Source organism: Micropterus dolomieu, linkage group LG18 (assembly GCF_021292245.1).
Source record: "Micropterus dolomieu isolate WLL.071019.BEF.003 ecotype Adirondacks linkage group LG18, ASM2129224v1, whole genome shotgun sequence".
NCBI classification, from domain to species: Eukaryota; Metazoa; Chordata; class Actinopteri; order Centrarchiformes; family Centrarchidae; genus Micropterus; species Micropterus dolomieu.
In genome coordinates, this window is record NC_060167.1 from 11,414,959 (window position 1) to 11,425,135 (window position 10,177).

Sequence of the window (10,177 nt, forward strand, 5' to 3'; positions counted from 1 at the left end):
CGGCCTACCTGAGCATTGTTTCTGACCATGTCCATCCCTTTATGGCCACCATGTACCCATCCTCTGATGGCTACTTCCAGCAGGATAATGCACCATGTCACAAAGCTCCAATCATTTCAAATTGGTTTCTTGAACATGACAATGAGTTCACTGTACTAAAATGGCCCCCACAGTCACCAGATCTCAACCCAATAGAGCATCTTTGGGATGTGGTGGAACGGGAGCTTCGTGCCCTGGATGTGCATCCCACAAATCTCCATCAACTGCAAGATGCTATCCATCAATATGGGCCAACATTTCTAAAGAATGCTTTCAGCACCTTGTTGAATCAATGCCACGTAGAATTAAGGCAGTTCTGAAGGCGAAAGGGGGTCAAACACAGTATTAGTATGGTGTTCCTAATAATCCTTTAGGTGAGTGTATCTCCACTGACCTTGCTGATCCAGATCCGGTTACACCAAACATGTTGCTGATGGGGCGGCCTGATTCCTCTCTTCCTCAGGCGATCTACTGTGCAAGTGACATCCTGGGTAGGGGAAAATGGCGTCACAGCCAGATCTTAGCCAACCATTTTTGGACAGCCTTCCAAACCTTCAAACGAGGAAAAAATGGGAGACCAACAAGGAGAATCTGGATTTAGGTCAGGTTATAATGATAGTTGACTCTCAGTATCCTCGAGCATCATGGCCTATTGGAAGGATAGCTGAAACCTTCCCCCGGAAAGGATGGAAAGGTCCGTAGTGTAAAGGTCATTATTCAAGGTCGAGAATACATATGCCCTGTTTCCAGATTAATCCCACTTCTTGAAATCAGTGAAAGCGGCTGAAATGTATTTGCTGCACAAATCCGGGGGCGGCTGTTACAAACTGCAAGTGCTTTACCCTCCACACCACAAGGAGACACCAACTGGTGGTTCAGTACCTGTGAGTACCTCCCACATTATAAATAGAGAGTTGGGCTGGACAGGACTACCGTTTTCTTTGTCTAAAAACATTTTGCCTTTTGGAAGAGCATGTAGATGTTTGCCGTGTGTGTTTAGATGAACCTTCACTGTAAGTAGCAGTTTCTTTATATAAATTGTTATGTTTAATATAATGTATAAAATATTTTGACTTATGTTGGTCTAATCTTTTGCATATTTCTAATACTTTAATGACCAAATGTTTAATATGATTTCAAGACTAAATATATGACTTATTTTGGACATATGTTAACTTGTATCTTTGTTACTTAGAACCATGGCAACCGTCACAAGATCTGACAGGATTGAAACCATGCTCTGGATGAATACACAGGCATAATCCAGTCTTTCCTCTGCACCTCGATCACTGTCTGGTTTGGATCTGCCATCAAAAAGGACAGGAGCAGACTACAACGGACAGTCAGGACTGCAGAAAAAATAATCGGTGCCAACCTGCCCTCCATTCAGGACTTAGACATTTCCAGAGTCGAAACGGGCAGGAAACATCACTGCAGATCCATCTCACCCCGGACACAACCTGTTCCAGCTCGTCCCCTCTGGTAGGCGCTACAGAGCACTGTACGCCAAAAACCAACAAACTCAGGAACAGTTTCTTCCTACAAGACATCACTCTGATGAACAGCTGATTTCTGACTCACAGTGTCAGGAACAATTCCTGTGCAATAACCCAGTAACTCTGTCTCTAATCAGCCACCTGTTTACTGGTTACCACTTATTATTTATTTATTCACCATTCTCTATTTCAGTGCTGTTTATACTATGTCACATTGTATATACTGTACATGTGTACATGTATGTGTACCTGTATATCATATCCACCTTCAACATGTACATAATGAGAATAATTGTTTACTCTTGCATCCTTTGCACTCTGATTACTGCACTATTTGTCAATATGTCTATATTGTTTTGTTCATAGTGTGTATATTAGTGTTGTCTATACTGTGACTGATTTTATTTTATTATTATTTTATTATTGTGTTATGGTATTTTTGTATAAGCACATCATGAGCAATTTACAATCCTGAGTCAAATTCCTCGTATGTGTACACATACCTGGCAATAAAGCTGATTCTGATTCTGAATAAAGAGACAATTAATGGCAATTCTTGTTTCCTGGTGGTTTGTGGCTCCAGTTAGAACCTTATATCCATAACACTGCTCTTTCAGCAGTTTCCATGGAAACAGTAATGTGCTCTCTGTCTCTACAGGCGGCCTGGAGGGTTTACGCCACAAACCTGAGCCGAACTGATCTAACTTCAACCTGGGATTATTACGAGAGGACCGTCTCTGTCCCCATGTACAGGTGAGACTCCACCTGTCTCACTACAGACAATCATTACGTTCTCTAAATATTTTATAATATTATTATATTATTTTTTGCTGTTTTTTATATTATTATTATAAGAACATTCATTCTGTCTGTGTGTGTCTCCAGGCTGATTCCGCCTCTCAATCAGTTGGACTTATTGAGGAACCTCAAGAACAAATCAGGACTCTCATTCAGGTCTGAAATGTTTGACACAGGAACGTCCACAAACTACTACAGTTAATACTAATACAAGTAATAGTATTGTTTGTGATGACCTGAAGAATGGCTGACATTATGAAATGTTTAAATGTCCAATATTCTGCTCACTTTTAGTCTTAAGACCCACTGGGGACACACGTTTAGTCTTTAGACCCACCGGGGACACACGTTTATTATTTAGACCCACCGGGCAAACACATTTATTCTTTAGACCCATCGGGGACACACAAAAGTTATTTTTAAGTCAATAATTAATAATAAGAACTGTCTGTCTGCAGGAAGGAGGTCCAGCCTGAACCATCTCCCAGGTCAGTGTCCTTCGTACTGCATAAAATCTCAATCACCTGATGGATTATTGATCAGCTTTTGGCAGTCAGAGTTTGTGCAGTTCTGAGATCAGATTTCTTACATGGTGACAAAAGATGTTAAAAACTGTAGTCATTTGATTTTACATGTTGTGGTTAAACTGAATAAACTTTATTGGAATTGTCCCTGGACAATCTCCACACGTGGTCGTGGAGGGAATTCACATGGCAGAGCGTCCCTGCAAAACTAGATGAAGGCCTGTCAGGTAAAGTTATGTATAATTTTAACTTAAGTTAAATAGGCTACAGGTGTGTAGCGCACAGAAGCCGTTGCCATGGTTACTTTCCCTAGAGCGCCTGCCGTTTACTCGCGAAGCGCTTGTCTTCCTTCTCCCTCCGCTGCTCGTTTGGGTGGCTGATTTGCAGGCTGTTCAACATCCCCCCCCTCCTGTGACCCATGCTTTGACTGGATGTGTATTCAGAGCCAGTGAGCACCGGACTTTCAGAAAAATAATATTAATAAAAGCTGTGTTAATGTGAGATAAAATAATTGTAGACATTAATTAATGCGTTAACGTAATAATAACTCATTGTGCCCAGCCCTAGTATATATCCTTTGTGACATTTTGTGGGTCTAAACTCGCACTTTATCACAAAACTGAAGTATCGCATATGTCAGGAGAGAGACCTGACTGTCTCCAAAAACACACCCATAAGTCAACCTGTCACAATCTGAAGTCTTCATTTTTAGATTGAAGAGATATAGACTGTAGACTGAATGTGTTGACGTGAAACCCACACATCTTGACGTATTTCTTACCACTGGGATTCACCCCTGGGTTAGCTGTAGGAGGGAAACTAAATCCAACTTTACGACTGGATGAGGAGCACCTGAACACATCATCAGTTAGGGTCCCTTCAGATTGTCTCATTTGTGGATATCTGAGCTCTTCACCGTGTCTCTAAGGCTGAAGTCAATGAAATCATTTCAACTGTTTAGATCCATCATCTAATTCCTTCAGTCACTACCCAGAGACCAGGACCAGGGCTGAGGACCGGTACAGAGATCCACCGGTGAATCCAGAGTTCACCTTCAGGATCAGCTCCCTCTGATACACCACAATTTGGTGCAACTACTGCTTCAGTACTGATGAGCACCAATCCACCTATAGATCTCATGATTTGTGTTCCCTCACTCTGTCGTGTATCAGACAATTTTCTGGGCTCCTGAACAATCAGTGTCCACCTAACTTCCTGCTGCGCATGAGCAATCGGCGTGCACCTGTTAACCTGCTGCCCATGAGCAGTCGGCGTGCACCTGTTCACCTGGACTCAACATCATAAAGTGACTGTCAGGTACGCTCTTCACTAGGCGTCATAGCACTACTAGCTCCCCCTGCAATAATGACAACCTCAGCTCTTCTATAATTCCTGTCATCATCACAAACAGACAGAACATCAGACGAAAACATGGGATGAATTTTAATAACCTCAGACCTCCATATACACAGATGTTATTTTATTAAAAATTATTTAACTAGGAAAGGCTCCTAGAGCATCCTGGCAGGTGCAAGATATTACATAAAAGTTGCAAGAATACAATCCAACAATAAAGATATATAAAAAAACAAGAACAACTTTACTCACAATAACTGACACCGCTGAAATTACCAACAATGACACATAGTGTAATCAGCCTCAAAGTCCTTCATCAGGGATTTAAAATTGCCAAGAGACACGAGTTCTTTCAATTTAACACTTTTTTGAAGGGAGGTCCCTGCTGATGGGGCAGAGTACGTAAAAGCGCTTTCAAAATCCGTTTTGTCATTTGGGAACAAAATTAAGTCCTGTGAACAGAGACCGTACCGAAAACATTTTTATGATAAAAGAAGCAAAAGTAAGAAAAAGTACATAAAAGTATACCAGTGACCGAATCTACGGGTTGCTAGGTGAGGCCATCCAACCTGACATGTAAAGTGCAGTGGTGTAGTGTGCAGTGTGTAAGAGCTTGGCATTTAAAGATACATTTCAGTGGTCCATGCTAAAGGGTGTCAATAGATCTCAAACAATGAGCAGAGACATTCATATATAAAATACTGCCATAATCTAGTATAGGCAGAAAAGTTGCTGAAATACGTTTCCATCTGGCTTTAAAACATAGAAACGAGACTTATTCCTAAAATAAAATCCCAACTTTAGCTTGGGATTTTTAGCAAGTTTCAGTATATGCAATTTAAAGGAGAGGTCATCATCAATTGTAATTCCAAGATATTTACATGAAGTTACTGCCTCAATCATATTTACCTGTTAAGTAGTGTTACATGGGAGATTTAGAGGTCTATTTTAGCAATAATGTGTGTTGAACTGCAGTAAAAGCAGTTTGCAAATTGTGAAAGGCTTTTGCTAATGTGGAGTCACTGCAATAAATAATAGTGTCGTCTACATAAAAGTGGCATTGGACATTTTGTACATATTTATGTAGATTATTTATATTAATAGTGAATAAAAGAGGGCCAAGTACTGATCCCCAGGGGACACCGTTTGGAGCAGGCAATATATCAGATACGAGCCCATTACTTTGTGTGAGTTCTATTTAACAGATGGTGAGCAAACCATGAAACAGCATGCTGAGAAAGACCTATGCTACACAGCCTCTGTTTCAGTATAGTATGATCTACTGTATCAAACGCCTTAGAAAGATCAATAAAAAGTGAAACACAGTGTTAGATACATAGATAAAATAGAATTAGTGTGTAAAATCTGCTTTAGCTGTTCATTTACGAGGGTTACGGGAAGTATTTTAGCCAGGGGAGACAGCTTGGAGATTGGCCTACAGCTGTTTACAAGAGAGGGATCTCCCCCCTTAAACAACGATAGAACAAAAGCAGGTATTTCATTACATTCCAGGGTTAGATTGAACAAGTACATAAGTGGTTTGGCTATGAAATCACACAAAATATAACACCATAAAACATTTCCATCTGACAAAATCTGTCGTTGAAACTCCACAAAAATTGTCAATTGTAATTTCTCAACAGAAACAATTTTTAATACACTGTGAATGCTTTTGTCAATATCCTGATTATGTTTTCAGTTTTTCTAAAGGGTTAGATTAGTTCTGGGAGTGTTTTCAGTATATAAAACTCTCAAATGCACATAAAGGAACACTCTGCAATCCTTGTATGTGGTTTGCATTTGGGTTGGGGCACAGTTGGCAGTCCTGGACCTTGGACACACTGGGACAACATACACCTTACTTTGCAGAGGCCTGGTTGGTTAGTGGTTTTGTCATACTGGGAGTATCTAAGGGAGCTGACTGGACTTCATGTTCATACATTCTGAATTTCCTGGTGTTCAGTCTGTTGGCCGTGGTACATTTACACCTTGAGCATCGGCTCAGTGGAAAACATGGGCGCTGGATACTCACAAGAGAACTATGACATGTTTACTGTTGATTATTATCAAACTGCTTTACAACACCAATGCCTCTTACCAGATATAGGCATAGATGGGTCTCTACCGAAATACTCTGGTACCAACTCTAATGCTCTGCTGATGAGCTGGTCCCCACAGTGCTAGGCTACATCGATGGGTTGGGATCTAGTTTGGCTGTGCTGAAATCAGTCCCAAATACTGTTGGACTTGGAGCATTGGTGATTTCCATGATCATGGAGATGTGCATCACGAGCACCACTCAAATAAATGATAATTCATACAGCATGCATCAACATCTATTTGGTGAAGAGAAAGCCTCAGCTGTCCGGGACACAATGTCAAAGTATCTGAGGCGCCATCAGATGTTCATGAACAATGATGGACGAATACGGGAGGAAACGGAGACTAGAAGCACAGCTGAGCGAAGGGCTAACCATCCTCAGAAACTCCCTGCTGCATGACAGAAAATCTGTGTCAATGGAGCCTTCTTCCACCTCCAGATGTTGATCCATGAGGCTCGACTGGATATTCAGACTGGCAAACCTGCATCAGACTACCAGACTTCGATCAAAGCTGCCATCAGATTGTATTTCCTGGATAATTTATTGGAGAAATACAAGACTTACAAGACCAGTACTACTGTTATTGAATCAGAATGTTATCCTAATAGCTTTTCTTGTTCACCTCAATGTTTAGTTAAAAATTTTGAGATAAATGTATTAGTCAAGTAGAGCGGCATGGATGGGCATATTCGTACCCCTGTAGAGGTTCTGACTTAAATAAGGCTCAAAATATAAACCAGTGTTAGGCTTCAAGAGTCATTTTTCAAATATGAAGAGCAACCTCACATCTCTAATCAACCAACATGATGAAATGTGGTGCTCTTAGGTGTTAATGGACTGCACTGCCAGACTCAGCAACAACCACATCATAAAGTTCGCAGACGACACAACTTTGGTGGGACTCATCAGGGATAATAATGAGTCGGCATATAGGAGGGAGGTGGAGATGCTTACAGAATGAGCCAAATCACAGAAGCTAATCCTCAACGTTGACAAGACTAAGGAGATGGTGATTGATTTTAGGAGGGCTAGCAAATACCACCACACACCGCTGTATATTGACACAGCTGCTGTGGAGAGGGTAGGCAGCCTTAAGTTCCTGGGAGTACACTTAGCCAACAACCTGACCTGGACTATCAACACCACAGCTGTCATCAAAAGAGCACAGCAGCGGCTTCACCCCCTTCGGAGACTCAGGAAATCATGTCTCCTGTCTGTACACCTCACTACCTTTTACCATCCTGACCTATGGTCTCACTTCCTGGTTTGGAAGCTGTACGGCCCATGAAAAAGAACAACTAAACAGGGTCGTGAAGACAGCCAGCAAGATCATTGGCACTCCACTCCCCTACCTAAGTGAGATCTACCAGCAACGCTGCATTTACAGAGCCATCTCCATCATTAAGGACTTAAATCACCCGTCTCATCACATCTTCTCCCTCCTGCCATCTGGGAGGAGGTACAGAAGCATCAGCTGCAGATCAAGCAGGATGCTGAACAGTTTTTTCCCACAAGCCGCGAGAATCACAAACGGACTGTTGACACTCCCCATCCCGATCACATATCCCCCACAATGCACACACGCACACTTACAGCCCCGTCACCTAGACAGTAAAGGTGAAACTTTAAAATTCAACAAAAGGACTACTGTATGAAACATTGTTGTGAGCTTGGCTGCTTAGTGTGTATTGAATTGTACCGATTGTTGTTTGTGTTGTTTTTTTTTTATCTCTATTTTTAGGAATGTGTTTTTAGGTTATATTTTAACTGGGTTATGTATTTCTTATTGTCCTTTTAAATGCACTACAAAAGTAGCTGATGAGAAACAACTTTTAGTTTTTCTGCGTATGGAAATACCAGGTGAAATAACAATAAAGCCGATCGACCCACCGACCCACCGAGATCCAGACTGCTGCCATCTTGTGTTATATGTTTTCACTTATATGACCCAGCAGGGCGTCTCTTGAGCTATTACAAAGCCTCACAAACACTGACTCTCACACTGTGCTGTCTCTGAGAAAACTGGAAAGTTTAATTATGTCAACAACTTTGTGGGTTGTTGTTGTAAATTACTTCTTTAACTGACCCACCATCATCTTCCAGCAAATGCTCTAAACTTTTGTCATTGAAATGCGACCATTTAAGTTCTGTATTGCTGTGGGTGTATGTCGGTAGTTCTGCTTGTTTTGGTGTTTAAACATCATCATTTCTTTTCAGTTTTCCCCAACTGTCATGTACTGTATAAAATCTTAACTTTTGTGATTCATGTAAATTATTTGTTTTTATTTTGACTTTGATCCCAAAACATTTAAGGTCCAATTAAACCTGTCTCTGTGTCTTGTCCCTGCAGTCAGAAGGTCAGTCTAAAGGAGAGGGTCTTCTCGTCTCCTCGGAGCTCAGGAACCAAAGGAAAAGGTTCTCCTCAGCATGGTGGGTGTTTCTATGCTTTGAAATGATCCAGTTGTTGAACAGTCAGGTTCTTGTTTAAGTTTCCTGTGGTGTGGGCATGTGGATAAGACAGAGATGGGGACTCGAGTTAGAGACTCGGACTCGAGTCCGACTTCAGTCGCACACACAGCGACTTCAGACTCGACTTGAGACTCGTCCTCAAAAGACTTCAGACTCGACTCGGACTCGAGGTGCGGGACTCGTGAACAATGTTTATTTTTAGGACACTTCTGATGAGCTTGCCGTTATTCCCTACCTCCATTACCTATAACCTGCCTACGCAACACGTAGCATCTGCTGCGCGGCCGCACGTGAGAGAGGACAACAAACAGCGGCAGCTGCGGTGCCATTTATCATAAACTTTGGCTTTAAAACTTCATACAACAAGACCCAAACAAAGAAACGCTGAACGCAAATATGTGGTGAGTAAACATGTTTAGCTCAGCATTGGCCATCTAACGTTAGCTTGCTTCTTCCTTCAGCTACGAGCTACGGGAGGTTAACTCCAACTTTCGTTCGTTATGAAAAGATGAACGAGCGTTTGTTTACTAGCCAAACTTGTGGTGGTCGGTTAACGTAATCATTTACTTCCCGCTGGCTGCCATCACGTTAATTATTACTGTTGGCTGGAAAGAGGTTACAGGTTTATTGTTGATCATGTAACCATACAGTTTTATTTAGTTAACTTTACACTGGGTTTGAGAGTCAACAGGGTTTGTTGACTTATAGTAGTTTATAAGCTTATAATAAGTCATTAATTGTAGACGCATTACACATTAGGCTACATGGTTGTGCTCTGTAAGTTAAAAACAGACAGATTTATTGTTGATTATGCAACGTCACAGTTTTATTGACTTACAGTATTTAATAAGCTGTCAATAATTGCATTGCACATTACATGGTTGTGCTCTGTAAATGAAAAACAGGTTAACAGTATTCCTTATAGCTATGAAGTTTTATTAGCAACCTGGATTGAACGCAGCAGGTGATACAACATTCATAATAACCACGAGAGACTTGAGACTTGACTTGGACTCTTGCTCAGAGACTTGAGACTTGACTTGGACTCTAGCTCAGAGACTTGAGACTTGACTTGGACTCCAGCTCAAAGACTTGAGACTTGACTTGGACTCTAGCTCAGAGACTTGAGACATGACTTGGACTCTAGCTCAAAGACTTGAGACTTGACTTGGACTCTAGCTCAGAGACTTGAGACTTGACTTGGACTCCAGCTCAAAGACTTGAGACTTGACTTGGACTCTAGCTCAAAGACTTGAGACTTGACTTGGACTCTAGCTCAGAGACTTGAGACTTGACTTGGACTCTAGCTCAGAGACTTGAGACATGACTTGGACTCTAGCTCAAAGACTTGAGACTTGACTTGGACTCTAGCTCAGAAACTTGAGACTTGACT

General features: G+C 41.4%; 1 long non-coding RNA gene across 1 annotated transcript; it reads left to right on the plus strand.

Annotated features, from left to right (window-relative positions):
- Positions 1-2,188: 2,188 nt before the first annotated feature.
- LOC123956956 lies at positions 2,189-8,745 on the plus strand. Its single transcript, XR_006821683.1, has 4 exons — positions 2,189-2,288; positions 2,421-2,489; positions 2,792-2,821; positions 8,666-8,745. It is a non-coding gene; the product is annotated as an uncharacterized LOC123956956 (long non-coding RNA).
- Positions 8,746-10,177: the final 1,432 nt, after the last annotated feature.